Source organism: Bombyx mandarina, chromosome 07 (genome assembly GCF_030267445.1).
Source record: "Bombyx mandarina strain Sakado chromosome 07, ASM3026744v2".
NCBI lineage: Eukaryota > Metazoa > Arthropoda > Insecta > Lepidoptera > Bombycidae > Bombyx > Bombyx mandarina.
This window is the reverse complement of record NC_143214.1, coordinates 10,429,485-10,453,839: the sequence shown is the minus strand read 5'-3', so window position 1 is coordinate 10,453,839 and position 24,355 is coordinate 10,429,485. Positions and strand designations below refer to the sequence as shown.

The 24,355-nt window shown below is 37.3% G+C and overlaps 2 protein-coding genes across 3 annotated transcripts in view; both read left to right on the top strand.

Annotated features, from left to right (window-relative positions):
- The window catches only part of Fbxl7 (F-box and leucine-rich repeat protein 7), a 308,189-nt gene that overhangs the window by 212,388 nt on the left and 71,446 nt on the right, over nucleotides 1-24,355 (top strand). The gene's annotated exons all lie outside the window — the stretch shown is intronic.
- Nucleotides 11,570-24,355, top strand: part of Gcy (receptor type guanylyl cyclase) — a 162,830-nt gene continuing 150,044 nt past the window's right edge. Inside the window, exon 1 of one of the 2 annotated variants that reach the window (XM_028169377.2) lies at nucleotides 11,570-11,737. The gene's annotated coding sequence lies outside the window, so the exon portion shown is untranslated. Of the gene's footprint in view, nucleotides 11,745-24,355 lie in introns of both variants that reach the window. The other variant, XM_028169376.2, reaches the window with a different exon arrangement.

Below are 24,355 nucleotides of genomic sequence, written 5' to 3'. Positions count from 1 at the left end.
TTGGGAAATTTTTGGACTGCCCAATTCTTCAAATCATAACAAGCTTTGCCCCACAAATAGCCGGCTGGTGGTGCATATTCATTCCTACAATGCTTGGGAGTATTATATCGGTAGTAGAATATTTTATTGGTCCCTGATGAAAAATGTAATATAATGTTCTGCAGTCGTCGTGGCCTATAGGATAAGATGTCCGGTGCATTCGTGTTGAGCGATGCACCAGTGTTCGAATCTCAGGCAGGTACCAATTTTTCTAATGAAATACGTACTTAACAAATGTTCACTATTGACTTCCACGGTGAAGGAATAACATCGTGTAATAAAATCAAACCCACAAAAATTATAATTTGCGTTATTACTAGTGGTAGGATCTCTTGTGAGTTCGCACGGGTAGGTACCACCACCCTGCCTATTTCTGCCGTGAAGCAGTAATGCGTATCGGTTTGAAGGGTAAGGCAGCCGTTGTAACTATACTTGAGACCTTAGAACTTATATCTCAAGGTGGGTGGCGCATTTACGTTGTAGATGTCTATGGGCTCCAGTAAACACTTAACACCAGGTGGGCTGTGAGCTCGTCCACCCATCTAAGCAATAATAATTTTTGTCTAGTCTTAGAAAAACTTTACCGATGGCGGGTAATATTTGTGATTTCCATTACCTTCCGTACAATTCGAGTTCTATATCGAAACAAAGCTTCGTTCGTTTCGGAGGGTTTTTAATTAAGTTCAGTCGTACGGTCGCGCGATATCAAACATCCGTGCTTTTGTGCTCGGCTTAATACGAGCTTTCCGATTCAATGAGCTCAAAATTTATTTGTAGAATTATATTAATTAAGTGATATTTCGAATGGTTTCGGTTGAAAACGAGTTGCTTGTGGATTAGAATTTAAATATTAAACAAATAAAAACTAAGGACTGGTCGAAGGAGATTTCTAATAAGTATTATTTTAAAACTAGTGGTGACTATTGCTAATTTTATGAAAAATATTGCTCTATACATTTTATGCTACACGATTATAAGAGAAATCTTGAACAGAGTGCCTACAAAAACTCTCAAGTTAGGATGACAGTTTGATTAAAAACTCAGAATGCAATAAATCAATAAATCCTTAAGTTACTAGCTAAATAGATCAGTTTGACTAAAAACTCAGATGAAATAAATCAATAAATCCTTAAGTTACTAGCTAAATAGATCAGTTTGACTAAAAACTCAGATGAAATAAATCAATAAATCCTTAAGTTACTAGCTAAATAGATCAGTTTGACTAAAAACTCAGAATGAAATAAATCAATAAATCCTTAAGTTACTAGCTAAATAGATCAGTTTGACTAAAAACTCAGAATGAAATAAATCAATAAATCCTTAAGTTACTAGCTAAATAGATCAGTTTGACTAAAAACTCAGATGAAATAAATCAATAAATCCTTAAGTTACTAGCTAAATAGATCAGTTTGACTAAAAACTCAGAATGAAATAAATCAATAAATCCTTAAATTACTAGCTAAATAGATCAGTTTGACTAAAAACTCAGAATGAAATAAATCAATAAATCCTTAAGTTACTAGCTAAATAGATCAGATTGACTAAAAACTCAGAATGAAATAAATCAATAAATCCTTAAATTACTAGCTAAATAGATCAGTTTGACTAAAAACTCAGAATGAAATAAATCAATAAATCTTTAAATTACTAGCTAAATAGATCAGTTTGACTAAAAACTCAGAATGAAATAAATCAATAAATCCTTAAGTTACTAGCTAAATAGATCAGTTTGACTAAAAACTCAGATGAAATAAATCAATAAATCCTTAAGTTACTAGCTAAATAGATCAGTTTGACTAAAAACTCAGATGAAATAAATCAATAAATCCTTAAGTTACTAGCTAAATAGATCAGTTTGACTAAAAACTCAGAATGAAATAAATCAATAAATCCTTAAGTTACTAGCTAAATAGATCAGTTTGACTAAAAACTCAGAATGAAATAAATCAATAAATCCTTAAGTTACTAGCTAAATAGATCAGTTTGACTAAAAACTCAGATGAAATAAATCAATAAATCCTTAAGTTACTAGCTAAATAGATCAGTTTGACTAAAAACTCAGAATGAAATAAATCAATAAATCCTTAAATTACTAGCTAAATAGATCAGTTTGACTAAAAACTCAGAATGAAATAAATCAATAAATCCTTAAGTTACTAGCTAAATAGATCAGATTGACTAAAAACTCAGAATGAAATAAATCAATAAATCCTTAAATTACTAGCTAAATAGATCAGTTTGACTAAAAACTCAGAATGAAATAAATCAATAAATCCTTAATTTACTAGCTAAATAGATCAGTATGGATCCCCCGATTAATAAATATATGACTAATAAATCAAACGAAAAAAAATTTACGAGTAAACTACTGCTAAGTTACTTGTTAAGGTTATTTTTACTGTTAGTAAGGCTTACCGGTGGTAGGACCTCTTGTGAGCACGCACGGGTAGGTACCACCACTTTGCCTATTGCTGCCGTGAAGCAGTAATGCGTTTCGGGTTGAAGGGCGGGGCAGCTGTTGGACTGTAAAAACAGAAACTTAGAACTCATATCTCAGATGGTTGGTGCCGTTTACGTTGTTAATGTCCATAAACTCCAGTAAGCACTTAACATCAGGTGGACCGTGAGCGTCGCGAGCGTTGACCGAAAATTTGAGGAATAAAAAAAAAAAAAAATATGTATCTGGCAAAAATATTAAGAACATTTAATCCGAAGAGAAAGGCGGCACTTTCTCCCCTAAAAGTAGGGAGCGAAGCCGTACTTTCACATTGGGCGTGGAAATAAGTTATAAATAGCCGGTATGACTACTATCATCCAAGATCCACTGGCTTCACAGGGTTAAAAAACGGCTTATGTCCTTTGAACATTATTATAGCCATACGAAATCAGTTTGGGGCGAACTCTTTATCTCACGGCTTCCTCTATGTCATGTGTCTTTAAGTTTTTGAAAGAAATGCTAGATAGGTTAAGTCGTAACGAGTCAAGTCGAGTAGACTCGCTTGTCTCTTCGCTTATAGCCTAAGGGGCTGTTTAAGCTACGCATGAATGGGTGGCTGGTGGGTGAGCTCACGGGCTCAACCTTAAAGAATTTGCTAACACTAGCCGTAGCGAAAGCAGTGCTTTGCAGAATAGACATACCCGATCCTGTAGACATCGGTAGGCAGCGGCTTGGCTCTGCCCCTGGCATTGCTGAAGTCCATGGGCGACGGTAACCACTCACCATCAGGTGGGCCGTGTGCTCGTCTGCCTACAAGGGCAATAAAAAAAGACAGAATGGTAAATAGTCGACGTCGCCCAAAACACGTCACTACGGTTCCTCCCGATCCATTAACGGTGCTTTTAGATACCAAACGCACCGGTCGCCGTCCTCGCCGAATCCGTCGCTTGCGACGAAGGGCTCGACGAGCGAATTAACCCACAGATATAGCCCACTGAGTTTCTCGCCCAATCTTCTCAGTGGGTCGCGTTTCCGATCCGGTGGTAGATTCTGCGAAGCACTGCTCTTGCTAGGGCTAGTGTTAGCAACACTCCGGTTTGAGCCCCGTGAGCACACCTACACATTAGAGTGAAGCTGAAATAGCCTCTCAAAGCTACCAAGCATAGGTAGGGAAAAAAGTAGAATATACCACCTGATCAGAATCGCGACCCAATGAGAAGATCCGGCGAGAAACTCGGTGGTCTGTGTCTGTGGAGCTTTTCTTCGACGAGATTCAGGGATGTGGAGAAGAATTAAATACTTGCTGCAGAAAGGCCATTGTGTGTTCGAATTATTTTATGTTTTTTTACATTGAATATTCATTGAGGAATAGTCAACTAATTAACGCGGTATTTAAACTTTAATGAAAAACTTACATTCTTATCATTTAACGAAATATTGGTTAGTATTGTCGAAATAAGATTAATATCATTTATTAAATTTGTGAATTTCGAGATAGATGATTATTTTACCATTTTGCAAGGGAATTAATTGCTTCTATTCCGACCTTGAGATATCGTGGTCAGGTTGACGGTCATCCGAGCTTCAAACACAGTATTGCAGCAGGAATAGGCATGGCGGTACCCATATTGCCTTGCATAATCCTCTACGATCATTATTTAAAGTCGTCGCGGCCTAAAGGATAAGACGTCCGGTTCATTCGTCTCTTGCGATGCACCGGTGTTCGAATCCCGTCGGCGGGTACTAATGAAATACGTACTTAATTAAACTAACTAAAAATGAAACCCGCAAAATTATTATTTATGTAATTACTGGTGGTAGGACGTCTTGTGAGTCCGCACGGGTCGGTACCACCACCCCGCCTATTTTTGCCGTGAAGCAGTAGTTGTTGATGTCTGTGGGTTCCGGTGCCCACTCGTCCACCCAACAAGGCAATATAAAAATAAAAATTAATAAAAAATCATTAACCTTCAAACTATATTAATGTATTCGTCACGCTCTACGAGTTGTAGACACAAATAAAATTATATGATGACTTCGAGAGTCCTCTGTGGCCGCAGACAATGTCAATCCTTCGAAACGACGGTAATAATTAAATGAAAACACTAAAACGTCAGCTTAAGCTGTCAGCTTAGGCTTAAGCCGTGAAAGTAGTTTTAACTACTACTGACGAAGTGCAAGTCCGAAACCACACATCCAATATTACATACTACAAAGATATATATTTTTATTTCGGTGGTAAGAGCTCTTGTGAGTCCACGCGGGTAGGTACCATCACCCTGCCTATTTCTGCCGCGAAGCAGTAATGCGTTTCGGTTTGAAGGGCGGGGCAGCTAGTTGTAATAAATATACTTGAGAGCTTAGACCTTATATCTCAAGGTGGGTGGCGCATTTACGTTGTAGATGTCTATGGGCTCCGTTAACCACTTAACACCAAGTAGACTGTGAGCTCGTCCACCCATCTAAGCAATAAAAAAATAGATAATATTTTTTTTTGACAAAAAAAAAACTAAAAACTACGTGGCCTAAGAAAAAATCTGCGCGGTGTACTCTTATCGAAAAGTTCTGATATGCCGGAATGCAATTCCCAAAGGTAGATACAATTTTTACACTTAAGTAACTACCTCGATAACACGGGTTAACGGACTACATACGTCGACGATACAGGAATACAATCACATTAAATAATATATCAAACTTGTAAATTTATATATACACTAGCTGACCCGTCAAACGTTGTTTTGCCATATATAGAATTTCTAGGGAATTTCTAGTATAGAAAAAAAAAGTGTATCTGTGTGTAAGGATGTGGTAAATGGGTGAAAGAGGCATGTAGCGCTGTGAACGATGAGGGAATATAAAAATAACAAAACCTCATTCAACCACATAATGCCTCATTATAACAAAAAAAGGCCAACAAATAAAAATAAATGTTAGGGGTGGACAGCCCTTATCACTTAGGGGTATGAAAAATAGATAGTAGCCGATTCTCAGACCTACTGAACATGCATCTAAAATTTCATAAAAATCGGTCAAACCGTTTCAGAGGAGTATGGTAACTAACATTGTGACACGAGAATTTTATGTATAAGATAGAACAAAGCATTCCAGATTGAAAGGTGGAAAAGCTATTATACATATAATATATAATAATATATATTAGAGTTACTTAACAACAAAATGGAGACTTGGTGTTTTGGCTGATAGCGATGACTGTATCGGAAGACATTACGCACATATGACGTAAGCACTACTGGCGATGCATTATTGAGATCATCATTTGACGAGTAGACTGGGCGGCAGAATACAATACATACTTTCAATTTACGACGGTAGCTTTCGTCTCCATGGGATTTCTAGAGTTAAGCTCTTTAAGCGAGACTTAATCAGAGCTTACGGTGGCGCCATTACAAGCGGTTTGCATTTTGTATAATCTGCGCTTTGAATATGATCTCTCTTTCCTAATCTAGTCGTTAGCTCATTGCTGAGCATTGTGTTATGTCTGCCTGATGAGCCATTTTAATATGATCTGTAGTCACTTGTGTTGATCAGAGTTCGTTGGAGTGCGTCCTTTATTCTAGTTTCCAGGTGCTAGGACACTAGATCACGCCCTCAATTTTTAATAGGTTAGGTGTAAAAAACAACAAGCTTATTTATTACCAACTAGCTAACCCGGCAGACTTCGTAGTGCCTCAATCGAGAAATAAAAGACCTAAACTTTTGTATAAAAATAAACTTAAAACAAACAAAAGGAATCCGTCCGACGGATTTAATTCCGAGCAATTTCATATTTATCTATCTTTTAAACCTTCTCTGGATTTCCACAAATAATTCAAGACCAAAATTAGCCAAATCGGTCCAGCCGTTCTCGAGTTTTAGCGAGAATAACGAACAGCAATTCATTTTTATATATTTAGATTATAACTACTAAAATAAAAGGACCACCTAAAATTAGTAATTTCAAAATAAATAACGGCCTTTAGGGTAAAGCGGTTAAAAGTCCATAGACCTCAACAATGTGAACTTCGTCGCCCATTTTGGATCGTGAGTTCTGAGTCTCAGTTCTATAGCACAACAGGAGTCATCCTATAAACTGGAAGTATTACAGCTTCGCGGTTAAAATAGGTTGGGTGGTGGTATTTACTTGTGGGGCCTCCTAAATTGCCTAAAATTCAAAATGAAACCAGTTGAGTAAGTAATTCTGTGCGATTACACATTCACTTTTTCACGCGACTGTCCGCAAATCAAGATGGCGACAAACCGTGAGCTGTACCTACGTAATAAGACGTCGATCGCAATATATATGTATTTATAAATTATAATTAAGAACACCTTTCTCGGACACGATTTGCGCGTTACATAATTTTGAGTGACACGAATTTCTCCATTAAATGCACCAAAAATAGCATTCGCTTTCTGCGTCATGATAAGATCGGGCTTGTATAATCGGTGACAGATGTGCAATTTAAATATATTAATACGTGAAGCAAAAAATTGGTACCCCTTTTTACGAAAATTGCGCGGACGGAGGATGGCGGGCGTATGGATTTTTTTTATTGCTTAGCTGGGTGGACGAGCTCACAGCCCACCCGGTGTTAAGTGGTTACTGGAGCCCATAAGCATCCACAACGTAAATGCGCCACCCACCTTGAGATATAAGTTCTAAGGTATCAAGTATAGTTACAACGGCTGCCTTACCCTTCAAACCCAAACGCATTACTGCTTCACGGCAGAAATAGGCAGGGCGGTGGTACCTACCCGCGCGGACTCACAAGAAGGCCTACCACCAGTAAATTTTCCACACTTATAGAGAATGTCGAGAAGGAGTGCACAATGCATTTTTTTTTTTAATTATTCATAAAATTACTTTAAATCAATAAAAAAACATTACACACACTACCATGTATTTGACACACACAGGCATATATACTCTTTTATTTATTGGTCAAATTGAGAATAGATTAATATGGTTTGTCTATAGTGTAGTTTTGGCGAAATCTGTGATCACAGAAGTATAATAATCTTTGACAATAGAACCATAATAATGTTCAAACTTATAATTTCAATAATTTTAGTCGAATTTCGCCTACTGCGGGACCACTAGCTTAAATATTAACGTTCGAATTTTAATCGTGAATTTACTGTACAATCAGAATCAATTCTCGAGCTGGGCCACTATTATTTATTTGTCTTAATGTATCTGTTGCAAAAGCAGTTCGTATTCCTTTCGAATTCCGATATCAAATTGTAAGGAACTATTGTTAATTCGGTTGTGAAGATACATCTTTATCGACCTCGTGCCAAAAAACCCTTACAGTTTTTTTTTATTGCTTAGATGGGTAGACGAGCTCACAGCCCACCTAATGTTAAGTTGTTACTGGAGCCCATAGATATCTACAACGAAATGCACCAACCACCTTGAGATATAAGTTCTAAGGTCAGTATAGTTACAACGGCTACTTCACCCTTAAAAAACCTTGAAAAATTAAGTTCGTTTGTCAGTATGTAATGAAAATAGTTAGTTACGTAGTATTTAGAGTAAATTTAAGCACTAAAAATTATAGGTTTCAGCTTGTAAATTTATATATTTGTGTTCATGTAATTATGTTATATTTCATTGCACCTACTATTATTTATTTTGCACTACCTTTTTTTTTATTGCTTAGATGGGGGGGACGTGCTCACAGCCCACCTGGTGTTAAGTGGTTACTGGAGCCCATAGACATTTACAACGTAAATGTGCCACCCACCTTGAGATATAAGTTCTTAGGTCTCAAGTATAGTTACAACGGCTGCCTCACCCTTTAAGCCGAAACGCATTACTGCTTCACTCACGGAAGAAATACGCACGGTGGTGGTACCTACCCGTGCGGACTCACAAGAGGTCCTACCTTTGGTTGACTGGTAGAGAATGCCTTAGGCATTAAGTCCGCCAATGTAAATAATACATGAAGCGTAAATAAATAAATAAATAGTCTCGAACTTTTTTCATGTCATTACCGTGTAGATATTCACGCTAAGAGATTGATATGACACATCGTTTGTGGTTCTGGATGCGTTCAAACTGGTTTTGTGTTCTGGATAACGAACAGTGTCGAAGATTTGCTGATTTGCAAGATGTTTTTAATGTAGTTATAAGCCTTTAATCAAATAAATGAATGATATAAAAATTCCTAAAAATATAAAGATCCCTAAATAATAATTTGCATTATTACTGCTGGTAGAGAGTTTTGTAGGTCCGCACGGGTAGGTACTACTACCCCCCTGCCTATTTCTGCCGTGAAGCAGTAATGCTTTTCAGTGTTAAAGGCGAGGCAGCCGTTGTACTGTAAAAACTGAGACATTAAAACTCATATCTCAAGGTGGGTGACGGCATTTACTTTTTAGATGTCTATGGGCTCCGGTAACCACTTAACACCAGGTGGGCCGTGAGCTCGTCCACGTAACTAAGCAACAAAATATATATATAAAAAACAATCTTCCGGAATGTCTCTGGTACTTTTATGGAAATGCTAATGAGAAAAAAAAACACTAAAAATGTTTAGAAATAAAATTAGTTTGAGCAATTCTTAATTTAAATACAATAAGAAAATGTAAATGGTATGAACTGTGCTTAATTATCATTGTAAAATTGTCGATTTGTCTTATACTCGTATTTTCTATGACCCCGGTCTCGTGCACTAGGATTTTTAAGCAGATATGTTTTCCTGTAACTGTAAATGGTGGCATTAAAAATAGCATTTTTTTTTGATAACGCCATCTTGTTGTTTCTTTAAAGCGGTTAGTTACCCTCAATTAAGAAAAATAGTATTATTATTCGCCAATAAATGTCGGGTAAAGTTGATTATTGAAAACACGAATAAAATAACATTTTCTGAAATAAATCGTAGCTAGATCGATTTATCGCCCCTGAAATCCCCTGTATACTAAATTTTATGAAAATCGTTGGAGCCGTTTCCGAGATTCAGATTATATACATATATAATAATATACAAGAATTGCTCGTTTAAAGGTATAAGATAAGATACCTTTTGAAATATGTTTTTTCTCAATAAAACATAAGCAATTCAATATATAAGAGTCAAGGCCCGTCATTAAGTATTAAACAAATATATTTTAGATACTATACCTAAACATCTTTACTAACATTACTCTCTATTTAATTTAAAAAAAAATTGACATACCTTTTTTAAGGCTTTTCTTTTCTTAAGACTATTAAAGCTCATTATCTTATGTACGATACTGGGAATTAGAAAATCTAACTAGCTTCAAGCACTTTTTAAGTTAAAAAAAAGTCGTTTGAACTTTTCAACAGCTAATATTTTCTTCGGCGACCAAACTTCTGCAAATGGGTATGATTTCTTCTAGATACAAATCTTTCTTACCTATATGGCACTTCTGGTTTTTTTTCACTAGACAGTCACTTCACCAGCGATTCATGATGGCCCCAAGCTCTCAGTCATGTGCCAATTGATTGATTTTCAAAAGCACTTCAAAACCACTTGCCTCTTTGTACCTTCAAGAAGTCTGCTAGATGATTCGGATCCTCTACTGGCTCCAAGACAGGATTTGGTGCTGTAATGTCGTTGCCCAATACATAGATTAGACAAGAACTAGCCAGATTAGAACACAATACCCTAATTCTTTAAGGACGATACGGGAATCGACTAATGTCCGCCCAATTATCGAAATTCGACCACAAATTAAATCTTGTAGCTTCGGTGACGCTACAAGATTTAATTTTAAATACTACATTTCCTCTTTTATTCTGCCATTTAAGTTTCTGCAAAAGTGTGAAGAAAAATGTTCCAACCAATATTTTATTTTATTGTTAACATTAAAAGGAGGCAAGAGAAAACCGGTCGACATGCAGAAGACCGCGAATAAGGTACCGTTTTGTCTTACGCTGTAGATATCAGTGGAGTAGTTCGTATTAACTAATGCCGAGTTCCAAAATCACCCAAGGAATAATTAGATTCAGGTGATTTTATAATTATATGATTATAATATTTGAATGTAAACTGTTTGGATGAGTTCACTTTCCGCTTGATATTATGTAGTTAAAAAAGTCGTCATGGCCTAAAGGATAAGACGTCCGGTGCAATCGGGTTGAGTGATGTACCGGCGTTCGAATCCCGCCGGCGGGTACCAATTTTTTTAATGAAATACGTACTCAGCAAATGTTCACGATTGACTTCCACGGTGAAGGAATAACATCGTGTAATAAAAGTCAAACCCGTAAAATTATAATTTGCGTAATTATTAGTGGTAGGACCTCTTGTGAGTCTGCGCGACTAGGTAGGACCACCCTGCCTATTTCTGCCGTGAAGCAGTAATGCGTTTCGGTTTGAAGGGCGGGGCAGCCGTTGTACTATACTGAGACCTTAGAACTTATATCTCAAGGCGGGTGGCGCATTTACGTTGTAGATGTCTATGGGCTTCAGTAACCACTTAACACCAGGTGGGCTGTGAGCTCGTCCACCCTTCTAAGCAATAAAAAAAAAAGTATATGGAACTAAATGTTTGAACGAGCTTCACATTCCTCTTGATGTTATGTACTTAATAAAGCTTATGAAGTCGAAATCTAGATGCATCCTACAACGGCTGCCCCACCCTTCGAACCGGAACGAATGAAGGCTTCGCCGCCGAAACATACAGAATGGCGATAGCTAATTTGGCGAAATTTAAAAAAATCTATACATATAAAAATGAATTGTTGTTCGTTAGTCTCGCTAAAACTCGAGAGCGGCTGGACCGATTTGGCTAATTTTGGTCTTGAATTATTTGTGAAAGTCCAGAGAAGGTTTAAAAGGTAGATAAATATGAAAAAGCTCGGAAATAAATAAAAATAACAATTTTGTTTTTCTTTTGATGTGTACCCCGTCGAACGGATTCCTTGTTTGTTTTAAGTCTATTTTATACAATAGTAAGTCTGCCGGGTCAGCTAGTAACGAGATAAAAATCTACAATATCTTAATTTCGTTTTGATATTAGCTCACATTTTGACGGCTTTGATGAAACCGGTCGCGGAAGGCTGTTGTATCTTGAAAACGTTTGCTCGCCCCGTCAGCGGCGACGCGTTTCATCACTGACAGCCAGTTTTCTGGCAAACGTCGCGGGGAGTGTATGTGTCGCGCGTATTTTACGCGGGAAAATCCACGCATCGCGAGTGCTTCTAAGTCATCGGTGTTTTAAATTTAAACAAAAAAAAGTGCCATAATCAGTGTTTTCTGTGTCGGAAAGTTCTCGAAGAACAATAACGTGAGAAGTGTGTTTGATTAATCAAACAGAATAAATAAGTATCTCGTCCAATATTAAAAAGCGATGAACGTTGCTAAAAATAAAATACATAATATAAGTTTTCAGTTGTTCAAACATAAGTTTCTTGTGACGCAATATGCAAATTTACGTACAAGAGAATTATAAATTTCGTATGCTGCACGCCGTATCTATAATTACATATATTATTAAGAACGTGTTTTTCTTCCAAACGCACCGTTTGTTTTTGCTTTTAAACACTTAAGGTCGTCTATTTGAATTTTTGATATTTAATTCGTTTAGTGTTCATCGGTGTTAGGTACGCCAACCATTTTGGATGTAGGCTTTCAAATTCGATGTCGTTATTTTTAAATTTTAATCTCGAATCAAGTTTTGTTTGTATTTTCAAATTCGTCTCATTAAACACCGAACGATATGTTTATAAACATTTCCAAACACGTATGTATGCACAATACGGTAACAATTTCTCCGTTAAATGTTTTGAAGTTATTTAACCATATATGTCTGTCTCAGCAAGATTTATGTGCTCGTAAGTGTTTTTAGTTAAGCAATTTTCTTTCATGTTTCACTAAGAGATTTACGCGGCATTGGTTTGCTTGATACTTGGAATATCGCCTATTCCATTTTCACCACAGGAACCCCTAACCCATGCATCAGGCCGCTGAGTTTCTCGCCGGATCTTCTCAGCGGGTCGCGATTCCGATCCGGTAGTAGATTAATTCGCGAAGCAATTGCTCTTGAGTTGTTAGGTCTCCTTCGAAGGCGCTCGGGCAGTTGTTAGCAAATTCCACCCCTCCTGGCTGAGCCTTTGCTCGCCCACCTGTCCTGGTGAAACTGGAAAGGCCTCCGGGCCACCAGTAATCTTTCAATCATAAAAAAAATCACAGGAAGTAATTGATGCAGCAGTGTTCCATAAACAAGATATTGACTACAAGAATGTCTCTCTATGAATTTTAAACTCATTTAAATTTATTTATTGTAAAAAAAGAACACAATATTCCATGAATTATCTTCTGAAAAGATAGACATAAATTTATTATCATTATTACATTGATGAAAATAAGTTGGTTGCATATAGTAACTAAACAATAACACAAAACTAGAAAGAAGCATTTTAAACATTACTTCTAATGCATATAATGCATTACTATAATTCGCGAATTCTCTCCGGTACGACATTGTAATAACAAAATCATTTATATTTCAACTTTTATATCTCACTGGGGTGTTCCGTCTTCCTTAGATTTAAAACAAATAACAGGATTCTTGAAATAGTAGCTAATAGCTAATTTTATTGGCCATAATGATTGCTGTTTTATTGTTAAAGCCGTGGCCTTTGTTATCATAGTTATAAACAGGGTGATCAAAATAATTTCTGAAGACCATAGAGCCGCGAACTAACTTGATACAATAAAAAATAAGTAATAAATGGGTCATACCAACATTAGAATAAGGAGTCATTTGTGACCACGATACAGTATAGGTATAGAATGTCCAAATAAAAAAAAAAATGAAAATGTTCAGCTCTATATCAAACAATACTCATTGTTTTTGTGACATTAAACTAAAGGAAACATTTAAAAATCATGAAGTCATTGAAAAATGCAAGTAACAAGAAATTTTAAATATAATTTTTTAACAACTTTTCATTAACTGGCGCCTAAATCATCATCCACTTCAAGACTGATGAAAAAACAATAACTCTTTACTTCGGCTCCTTATTAATGCGTATTTTTAGTTAACAAATTATAAACGTACAAGCGGCTCGCTCTGGTTCCGCTCGGGTCTTTTAACAAAAATTTCAACGATATTTGACATTGTTGTTTTTAAATAATAGAACGTTATTGCGGCATAACTATAATAGTTAGACATATGCTGTCGCGACATTTTCGCGCGTTGTGAAAGGGGGCTAGACGGAAAAAATTCTTACGAAAAGTTGTCACGACACTTTTTAGATCCGTCATTCTGACCAATCAAAGTTTAGGCGCTTATCGCGTGACATTGCTCGTATCCGATTGGTTCGCGTAATGAGTACAGTTTCTCGAGATAGCGTTTCAACAATAGTAATTTAGTTCATAGTATTGTTTTTTTCTTCTTCATAACGCCGTAATTTATTATTATAACTTAAAAAAAAAATACAATTCCTTCACTAATTAATCGAAAGGAACTTCGTTCCATCCGGGTGTCCCTTGACACCTCTGAAGTTTTTTTTTTTTTGTAAATAATAATGTGTTCTACAAAGTCGTAGTACATTATTTTATTCTATCAATAATAGTTTTCGCAGGGCACGCGATGTAAAGAATATTTTAGGTATTTTTTTACACCTTGGATTACATTATTGGAGTTTTAGTAAGAATCCCTAATTTTATTTCAAAAAAGATTATAACCTATGTCACTTGGGAATAGTGTAGCTTCCAAACTGTGAAAGAATTTTTCAAATCGGTTCAGTTGTTTTGGAGCCTATTCAATACAAACAAACAAACAAATCTTTCCTCTTTCTAATAGTCTAAGGTATAGAACCATTGTTCGTTCTTTTCCAAAACAAAAGGGCTTATTACGGTTTGAACTGAAAAAACACAAGTGCAACGAAGAATCCAAATCGACTTTTGTCTTCTCTCATTGTGTCTTCTAAAATTTAATCAGTCTAAAATAAAAATAAAGGATTTAAATAGGACTAAGGATAAGCGTGCATCTTTTGTTTTACTGCTGGATAAAATGGAGAAACATGAAGTAACGAGCAAATATAGCACGGGTAGAAACCATCATAGTGCCTCTTTTAGCCGTAAAATGGAACAGCTGTTATACTACACAATTGGGACTCAGACTTCATGGGTCAAGGTGGATGATGGCTTTCACCTATTGTTGTCTACTACACCAGCTGAACCGTGAGCTGATCCAGCTGACTACATAATAAAAATCAGCTTGTAAATAGGGAAGATTTCTTGAAATTGTGGTTAGTACTTTTAGACTTTTATCCCATCTCTCAAGGTGAAAAGGCGGCACATACGTTGTGCAATCCATGGGATCCACTTAAGACGAGATACCGTGAAATCGATCAAATATCAACACAATAAAAATAAAACTTAAACAAAACAGAAGTAACAGCGGTATCTATTAATAGTATCGTGTTTTTTTTTTATTGCTTAGTTAGGCTCACAGCCTACCTGGTGTTAAGTAGTTGCTGGAGCCCATCGACATCTACAACGTAAATGCGCCACCCACGTTGAGATATAAGTTCTAAGGTCTCAACTCTCAGTATAGTTACAACGGCTGCTCTACCCTTCAAACCGAAACGCATTACTGCTTCACGGCAGAAATAGGCGGGGACGTGGTACCTACCCGTGCGGACTCTCAATAGGTCCTACCACCAGTGTTAAACTTAAAGTGCTCAAGGTTCTTTAACTAAGAAGCGAACAAGGTAGTGAGTAATACGTTAGTGAAGCGTAAATATAATCCAAGTTATCTTTTACCAGTGTCTTCTTCTTTTTCCCCTTTATCCTACGTAAAGTGAGATCAGCGCAATACATCCTCTTTTAATGTTGCATTAGGATTTGTTATGAATTTTACTACGGGCCACCTTCAAGACACCTTGAGCTAGATTCTTCTATAGATAGCCCATAAGCAACATTTCAAGCATACTTGAGTCAGATTTCTCTTTCCATAGATAGTCCATAGGCAATATGATCGTCAAAATGGAACACTGGTGGTAGGACCTTTTGTGAGTCCGCACGGAGTAGGTACCACCACCCTGCCTATTTCTGCCGTGAAGCAATGCGTTTCGGTTTGAAAGTTGGGGCAGCCGTTGTAACTATACTTGAGACCTTAGAGCTTATATCTCAAGGTGGGTGGCGCATTTACGTTGTAGATGTCTATGGGCTCAAGTAACCGCTTAACACCAGGTCGGCTGTGAGCTCGTCCACCCATCTAAACAATAAAAAAAACATATGGTTAAAATAACGCAGTAAACACATTAGAAGAATAAAACAGTGATCTATACTAATATTATAAAGAGGAAAGATTTGTTTGTTTGTTTGTTTCGAATAGGCTCCGAAACTACTGGAGCGATTTGAAAAATTCTTTTTCCATTAGAAGCCGACATTGTCCCTGATGAACATAGGCTACTTTTTTTAATTTTTTTTTTTTTTTGGTTTCATGTGTGTTTTAATGTTTCCGAAGCGAAGCGAGGGCGGGTTGCTAGTTTTTTATAAATAATAATGTATTCTACAAAGTCGTAGTACATTATTTTATTCTATCAATAATAGTTTTCGCAGGGAACGCGATGTAAAGAATATTTTAGGTATTTTTTTACACCTTGGATTACATTATTGGAGTTTTAGTAAGAATCCCTAATTTTATTTCAAAAAAGATTATAACCTATGTATTATAACAGATTGCTCTTTCCATAGATAGTCCATAGGCAATATGATCGTCAAACAGGAACTTATGATTAGAATATCGCAGTAAACACATTAGAAAAATAAAACAGTGATAACTAATAAACACAATGAGACTATACATTGATGATATGATCGTAATTGATACTTACGCGGAAATGTGATGATTAATAAGTACGCTAGAATCATAATACATTGATATTTATATATATGTATTAAGGATAATGTCGGAGCGAATAAGCTACGATTTAATTTATTAATCGTTATATTCATTATGTTCATGCCGTTATTGATTTATTGTATCTATTGGAATGTTTTAATTGCCGTTTTGATATTGTCGCTTTGTAGCTTCATTGGAAAATGTCCAATAGCAATGTTAATTTAAAACTTATTCGCTATGTTAGTTCGGATTTGGTGTAATCTTTAGAATCTTTCTTTTTTGGTGTAATTTTTCGCGGTAGGCAGCGGCTTGGCTCTGCCCTTGGCATTGTTGAAGTCCATGGGCGACGGTAACCACTCACCATCAGGTGGGCCGTATGCTCGTCTGCCTACAAAGGCAATAAAAAAAAACCGGATGCAGGTAGTGATACTAGATAGTGTTACTAGCATTTCTAATAACAGAGGGAGGTAAGTGACTGAAAGTGGCCAGTGAAATTAGGCTTAAATATAATTAATGGCTTAATTCGATGGTTGGACGAGCTCACGGCCCACCTGGTGTTAAGTGGTACGACGTCATAGAAATCATAAATACCACCGCCCGCCTTGAAAAATGACTTCTAAGCCTCAGTTTTACAGTACAACGGCTGCCCCACCCTTCAAACCGAAGTCCATTGCTGCTCGGCAAAAATAAGGAGGGTGGTGGTACCTGCCCGTGCGGGTTCACAAGACACCCTTATATTAGGCAAATTATTATTAATTTAGGTTTGATTTTTATTACACGATTTTATTCTTTCACCGTAAAAGTCATTCGTGAATTTTTGTCAAGTACGTATTTTATTAGAAAAATTGGTACTTGCCTGCGGTACACCGGCACAGACGAGCCCGATTTCACCGGTCGTCTTATCTTTTAGGCCACGACGACTGCGCAGCATATCTTCTCGTACTGCATATGGCTTTGAAGACCTGTATCGTTATTAAACAAGTTTTTATGTCATCTATCCGTGAACAAGGATGGGAGATTCGAAGAGCCTTGTAGTTTGAGTGAACGCATTTTTGTTTGAAGATGTCACGGTGATCACCACCATCCTGGCTATTTCTGGAAAGCCGTCATATTCTAAAATCGAAAGGATTTAACGTGTCATTCTTTTTCCTATCCTATTGTTTCGATGAGTACCGTATGCCAGGACCTTCATTGACTTAATCAAAATGTAAATGTACATGTTCTCTGGTCGTTAGAAACTTCTGATTCGACTCTAATAAAATAGGAAGCCAATATTAATCAGCCAACAAGAATTAAAGTAATAATTCAAAAAGACTCATAAAACTTAATGATTTCCCGAAATCAGTATGTTGTTACGTAATGTTGTTTTGTTTTATATTTTTATTTTTAACGGTAATTACTTCTCTAACAATGCTTTATTGCGTTTCTCGGCGGCGACCAAGGTTAAACTCTATTATGAATCAATCTAAAATAAGCAATGAGGGAGACGATGATATAGCGCTGAGATAAAAAATCCCGCCCCGACTGAGATGAAAAATCGAAATCTCAATCGCGTCGGTATAAGGCAGACCTTCAAACCGGAAGTCAGGACTGCTTCGCGACAAAAACAGGCAGGAAATGGAACGTAGCTTCGCTGCAGAAATTCCGATTGTGATTATGCAAATTTATTAAACCTAAATCTAGAGTTTAGTTTTTTGTTACGTTGTCATGTGATTTGTTATGAATCGAACGAAAGTACAGTGTGCTTATTGCGAGTTATTTAACGTTCTCGACAGCGTAAAAGTTAACTCAAATTTGTATGCAGTTGGAACAGCGTCCCGCGGGCCCAAGGAATTTTAGGGCCCACCCACTAAACGACTCCCCTGTACTCTTACACCCGCCTTCCGGGGTCAAAACCCGGTAAAAAAAAAACGTGACAGCCTACGTTTACATTCCAACTCCATACAAATTTGAGTTAACTTTTACGCTATCGAGAACGTTAAGAAACTCGCACTAAGCACGCTGAGCTATTATCAAATGAGCGATTCGAATCTCAATTGTTTCGCTTTGACATTCATTTACTTGTGTTATATCTAGTTCACTCGATGGAGAACTATCGTTCCATAGCAGGTCTGTACTAACCTAGGTCTCTTTTGAATAGACAAATATGAATATTATGAATTCGAAACGTGCCGATAAAGGAACAATTTTTATTATATTATTTGTATTCGAACACGGCCGATGCACATGAGACACGCAAATGCGCTTATCGATGTCGTTGTGACAACATTATTTTAATTTTAATTAACAATTTATTCCTATTAAAAATATGTATTAAAAACGTTCCCCGAAAATATTTGTTGTGTGTCCCAACACTAAAAGAATTTATTGATTCAAAAGTGCTCTTTATCGACTTGTACTTTTTGTAATTAGTACCTACTTATATACCCTTTTAGTGCTGAGGTTATTTTCATATATTTTGCAGAGGAGAGAGGATTTTGCAGGGGAAGTCACAAAATAATTTCAAATGGTTATATTTGTAAAAATGTCATTAACTTATTAAAAACGTTATACATGCGTGTGCTGTGTTCCGACGCTCAGCGCTTTATACGCATTAATAGGGAGTCGATCTATCGATGGTTCGTGCTTAAAGGGTTAATTAAGCGATTTCTCACACTTATCTTAATTTCACTGAATTTGAGACTTATTAGTCTTTTGGACTTAGATATAGCTATGAAAACGAGGGTTACGATGGCTGACACTGTGATTCCATACTAAACTTGAAATACGTAAAATAAACTCAGTTTATGATAGCGTTAGTAATTTATCGTCGCATTCATATTCATAATAATGTGTTATTGCAGCTTTATGAGCTCGTTACAAGAAAATTGTCAAAATTCATATTTAACCGACAGAGTAAAAACAATCATTAACAGTGCATCAAAGTAAATATAGCCCAATAATAATAACTAACAATGATAATAGCTGGGAACCAATCGCGCACGGTCATCCGTCCCCAATTTAGGATTCCATGTGTTATAGGTACTAGAGACTGATAAATATACTTTTGTATGTTTATCATATATATATGTCGGAGAAGCCAAAATTATTAACACCATCGTCAGACATCGTAGGGGCGAATATGGTGACCGAGCTAAGAGAAATATTGAGTACACCAATCACGTTTGTTGTCTTAGAACAATTGAGGCCTAAAAATTAAAGGTAGCTAAACGCCTTAATCCCATTCCCGATCCTGCGGAAAGAATGGAGAGTAGTCGACGTCGCCCAAAACACGTTATCTCGGATCCTCCCGATCCACTAACGGTGCTTCTAGTTACTTCAAGCACCGGTCACCGTTCTCGTCGAACCCGTCGCTTGCTTGACGAAGGGCTCGATGAGCAAATTAACCCTCAGACACAGCCCCCTGAGATTCTCGCCGGATCTTCTCAGTGGGTCGCGTTTCCGATCCGGTGGTAGATTCTGCGAAGCACGGCTCTTGCTAGGGTTCGTGTTAGCAACGTCGTCAGGTTTGAGCCCCGTGAGCTCACCTACTAGTTAAGGTTACGCTGGAATAGCCTCTAAAGGCTACCAGCTTAGGTAGGAAAGAAAAGAAACGCCTTAATGTCGTAAAATGGATTAACAATGGCGCTATCTTGTTTAGTTAGTTGGACACGCTTTAGTGTTTTCATGTTATACGAGTAACAAATGCAGCTAAATCTCTAAAAAAAATTCAGATTATTAGTAATATTCTCCTTCTTTATAAATCTACTTTAAAATAAAGAATATCGTAGCTATCCGAACAAAGTTATTTCAGCTTCTCAAACCGGGAGTGTTGCTGACACTGACCCTAGCAAGAACAGTCCTTCGATGGATCGGGAGGATACGTAATGACGTGTTTAGGGACGATTTTTGTAGTTTACCTGAATAGTTGGCGCACTTGGATTTAGCTGCCTTTGATTTTATAGGCCTCAATTTAGAAATCTTCTCTTGACGTTTGCAAACGAAAACGAATGACAATTCTTAGGACGGAGGCACCGCTCTTCAAGAAGGCTGGTTGGTGAGTGTGATGGCGTCTACGCGCCTCCATTGGCTAGGCTCTGTTGTAGCACGAAGTTAGCCGAGTTCCGACGATACCGCGATCGTGCTGCCATCTCTCGGTAATCGTGTTGCGTTTCGTTTAGCTACCAAACTAATGACCGTCTCCGACATATACATATATAGATATAGATAGTAATAATATAAACCCAGGCAAAGAGTAAACAAATCTATTCACCATCATTTACTGGTGGTAGGACCTGTTGTGAGTCCGCGCGGGTAGGTACCACCACCTTGCCTATTTCTGTCGTGAAGCAGTAATGCGTTTCGGTTTGAAGGGTAGGGCAGCCGTTGTAACTATACTGAGACCTTAGAACTTATATCTCAAGGTGGGTGGCGCATTTACGTTGTAGATGTCTATGGGCTCCAGTAACCACTTAAAACCAGGTGGGCTATGAGCTCGTTCACCCAACTAAGCAATAAAAAAATCATACAATGTTTGCCCGATTAGGGAATCCAACCCAGGACCATCAGCGCAGCAGTCTAGAGCGATAATTAATGCCCCCCCAAGTCAGTCATAACAAAATAAGCATTCGTTAAGTTTGTACCTTCGATAAGCGAATAATCTATACAAATAAATAAAACTCGAGTGTCTGTTTGTAATAATAAAATAACCACTTTTTAATTAATGCGTAAGTATCTATACAAAGTACATAATTATGTATACAAAAATATCCTTTTTTATTTATTTTATCTGTTTGTCTGTTTGTTCCGGTTAATCTCTGGAACGGCTGGACCCATTTTGACGGAACTTTCACTGATAGGTAGCTGATGATATAAGGAGTAACTTACTTTTTTTAGACTAGCTTCGCCCCACGGCGTCTCCCGCGGTACGACAATAACCGCGGGTAACATCGCGGGACTCGGCTTGTTTTGAATTAAAAAAAACACGTGTGGCACTCGGAGATTGCCGCGGTAAAGCTATTTTTATCAACTTATGCAATTATAAATCGACAATAATAATTTAATATTAAAACAACAATAAAATAAGACCACGCTATATTTATAAACATTAATAAAAGCAAAACATTAACTGTCCCCTTCACACTCATAACCTAGACCGCGCGAAGGAGAGATGGGCTGACTTTTCATGATGCGCATGCGGCAGTGCGACGTCACGCCGTGCGCTTATTCACAAACACTACACAAGCGCAACGTGTGAATGTGTTAAACGCGAGCTACATAGTAGGCGTAGTGGGGGTGGCAGGTTATTTTCGTTACGGAATTTCTTGATTCAGTCGCCGCGCTCAAGGACCGCGATAGAAGCTATGCAATAGCTTAAAATTATGTCTTCTAAATATATTAAATTACACTGCGCTTCTATGACAGACGTAATGCGATGCTATACCGGTGTTAAAATCCTGTAAAAAAGCTTATTCACCAAATTCATCTGTTTGTCACATCGAATAAAACTTTGGTCATAGCTTGTGTTGTGTCAGCAAACATTCGGTAATCAGTTAATAAACAACATTTCAACATCCCACGCTTTGAATCCTCTGAAACTTGTGATCTTACGTCATATTAGAACTAAGTTTGATTATACATATTATTTTGGCTAACACAATACTGTAAGACAAATGTTTGTCGGGGATCCTAAAGTTTTTAGAGAAGGTTTATTCACTATGCACAAATAATGTCGAATCTAAAATTATAATTTCTGTACTATGGCCATCAGAGAGCGATATACATATTTATTATATAGATATTAAATAAACAGACTCGCAAATTTGTTCGTCACCCCAATGTTTGCCGGTTGTTCGATTTCCAAACCCACGACTCAAGGCTGGGCCCAGGCAGGAAATTAACTTATGATAATGACGACTGTTTTATTTATTAAACTGGAATATTTTTTAGCAAACTTAACAACTCTTAACATTAACACACATCGGAAACAGTAAGCTGTGTTTATGAAAGAAATGTGTGTGAAAACAAATTTTAAAGTCGATGTGGCCTAAAGGATAAGACGTCCGGTGCGTTCGTGTGTAGCGATGCACCAGTGTTCGAATCGCGCAGGCGGGTACAATTTTTTCCAATGAAATACGTACTTAACAAATGTGCACGATTGACTTCCACGGTGAAGAAATAACATTGTGTAATAAAAATCAAACCCGCAAATTTATAGTTTGCGTAATTATTGGTGGTAGGACGTCTTGTGAGTCCGCACGGATAGGTATCACCACCACCCTGCTTATTTCTACCGTAATGCCGTTTTAACTATACTGAGACCTTAGAACCCGTATCTTTTTTTTTTTTTTTTTTTTTTTTATTGCGTAGATGGGTGAACGAGCTCACAGCCCACCTGGTGTTAAGTGGTTACTGGAGCCCATAGACATCCACAACGTAAATGCGCCACCCACCTTGAGATACAAGTTCTAAGGTCTCAAGTAAAGTTACGACGGCTGCCCCACCCTTCAAACCGAAACGCATTACTGCTTCACGGCAGAAATAGGCAGGGTGGTGGTACCCACCCGCGCGGACTCACAAGAGGTCCTACCACCAGTAAAAGTATCCAGTATCTCAAGGTGGGTGGCGGCATTTACGTTGTAGATGTCTATGGGCTCCGGTAACAACTTAGCACCAGGTGAGTCGTGACCTCGTCCATTCATCTAAGCAATAAAAAATAAATAATAAAAACTTATTTTACAATTACAAAGTCGGTTAACCCAAGCCGTGGTATATGAGGGATCTCAGACATACTATATATTAGAGTGAATGTTTAAAATTCCTCTTCCTTCCTCATATACATGTACTTGAAGGACAAGGACCTTGACCAATAAACTCTTTATTCTCACCCTGATTTTTTAGGTAACATCAAGAACTAGTAACTCTTTAAACTATGACCTTGATATGTGGGTAACTAAAAACATATTCCTCTCAAACGTTCAAAAAAAACAGAACCCTACGTTTTAAAGTTCATTTAAACTGAGCATTTACAATTTTCCAAGCATCGACTAAAACAAATTACTTACCTCAATGATATTTTATATATCGACGCTTGAAAGGCAAACGTGACTAAGCGACAATGCGTGAACTTTACAATAGACTAATTTAAAGTTGAAATACCTGAAAACAAAATTTATTTTAACGAATCTAGCTGTAGTAGAATCTAGCTAGTAGCTGTAGGATTGAAATGATTTTAATAGACCTAGAAATGTATTTTTTTTGCACATCGAATATGGTTATTGCCTATCATTTATGTATAAAGCAGTTATTGTCGCTTAGTCACGTTTGCCTTTCAAGCGTCGATATGTAAAAAGAAGCAGATATGTTTCAAGCGCACGTCAAGTGAAGACTCGAAAACAGGCCAATTGGACGTTTCGTCTTTAGTCGCGTCTAAACAAATGCAATAATATTAAAACAAGTGCAATCGTTCCAATTATACTTTTTATTTATTTATTGCTTAGTTGTGTGGACGAGCTCACAGCCCACCTGGTGTTAAGTGGTTACTGGAGCCCATAGACATCTACAACGTAAATGCGCCACATACCTTGAGATATAGTTCTAAGGTCTCAGTATAGTCACAACGGCTGCCCCACCCTTCAAACCGAAACGCATTACTGCTTCACGGCAGAAATAGGCGGGGCGGTGGTACCTACCCGTGCGGACTCCCAAGAGGTCCTACCACCAGTAATTACGCAAATTATAATTTTGCGGGTTTGATTTTTATTGCACGATGTTATTCCTTCACCGTGGAAGTCAATCGTGAACATTTGTTGAGTACGTGTTTCATTAGAAAAATTGGTACCCGCCAGCGGGATTCGAACACCGGTGCATCGCTCGATACGAATGTACCGGACGTCTTATCCTTTAGGCCACGACGACTTCTGAGTCTATCTTTTTTACTCACGCGCTTATCCCATCTTTTGTACTTTTCATTAATGCTACTTGTCAACATGTGTGTGCACTATATCGGTAGGTATGTAGATATATATGGCGCGATCAGATTTGAAGAGTCAGTTACTATGAAGATAA